At 42.4% G+C, this 1,261-nt stretch overlaps 1 protein-coding gene across 1 annotated transcript in view; it reads right to left on the bottom strand.

The window, feature by feature from the left end:
* The window catches only part of ano2b (anoctamin 2b), a 21,645-nt gene that overhangs the window by 18,642 nt on the left and 1,742 nt on the right, over positions 1 to 1,261 (bottom strand). The gene's annotated exons all lie outside the window — the stretch shown is intronic.

Raw genomic sequence — 1,261 nt, 5'->3', positions numbered from 1 at the left:
AAATGAACCACAAAAAACCTGAGACAAAGACAAAGGAGAACATTAGCTGCACTTAGTTCCATTGTGGTGAGAAGAATCGGTACCAGGTGTGTGGTCAGGTCAGTCAGACTGGACTCTTGAATTAACCCCTCCCTCTGATTGAGTTAAGACTGTTCTGTCAGAGGAGGTCAAAGGTCAACTGGACAGTCATTTAGGAAACACCTTCTCAGGGTCAAACAGGTCGACGAACCAGCAGCAGAATTTAGAACAAACACGTAAAAAACAACACTAACAGGTGTTTCTTATCAGATTATCATCCCATCAGATTATCATCCCATCAGATTATCAGATTATCATCCTATCAGATTATCATCCCATCAGATTATCATCCTATCAGATTATTGTTCTATCAGATTATCATCCCATCAGACTATCATCCTATCAGATTATTGTTCTATCAGATTATCATCTTATCAGATTATCATCCCTACAGACTATCATCCTATCAGATTATCATCCTATCAGATTATCATCCCACCAGACTACCATCCTATCAGATTATTGTTCTATCAGATTATCATCCCATCAGACTATCATCCTATCAGATTATTGTTCTATCAGATTATCATCCTATCAGATTATCATCCCTTCAGATTATCATCCTATCAGATTATCATCCCATCAGACTATCATCCTATCAGATTATTGTTCTATCAGATTATCGTCCCATCAGATTATCATCCCATCAGATCATCATCCCATCAGATTATCATCCCATCAGTGTGTATAAACGTCACGTTGTACTGCAGTTTCCTTGTCCGACAACACCTAACCACACACTGGTGTTCTCCACATGGTGTCTCCCCCTGGTGGACAGAGACTCCTGGTCAAGAACGAACCTGTGACTGAGCTGATATGAAGAGCTGCTGTAATCCTGACAGATTAAATCTGACCCTCGGCCCATTAGGAGTTAGCTGTTAGTAAGATAATCTGGTCCTGGTTTGAACCACATGGTCAGCGATCTGATGATCAGCTGATCAGCTGATCACCTCAACTCTGACCTTTAACAACCACTAACTGGTCTGGACAACTGGTCTGGACAACTGGTCTGGACAACTGGTCTGGACAACTGGTCTGGACAACTGGTCTGGACAACTCTACTCCTAACATGTACCAGTGACCTGCTGCTGGTCTGTTGTTTAAAGTCAGTTCACTGAAAACCAGCTCCTGAAGGACCATGACTTCATGCAGATGGTTGGAGTCTCCATGTGACCCCCCCCCC

The sequence above is a fragment of the Cynoglossus semilaevis genome, chromosome 8, assembly GCF_000523025.1.
Source record: "Cynoglossus semilaevis isolate Cse_v1.0 chromosome 8, Cse_v1.0, whole genome shotgun sequence".
NCBI lineage: Eukaryota > Metazoa > Chordata > Actinopteri > Pleuronectiformes > Cynoglossidae > Cynoglossus > Cynoglossus semilaevis.
The sequence above is the reverse complement of the archived record's forward strand: the minus strand, read 5'-3'. Positions and strand labels throughout refer to the sequence as shown.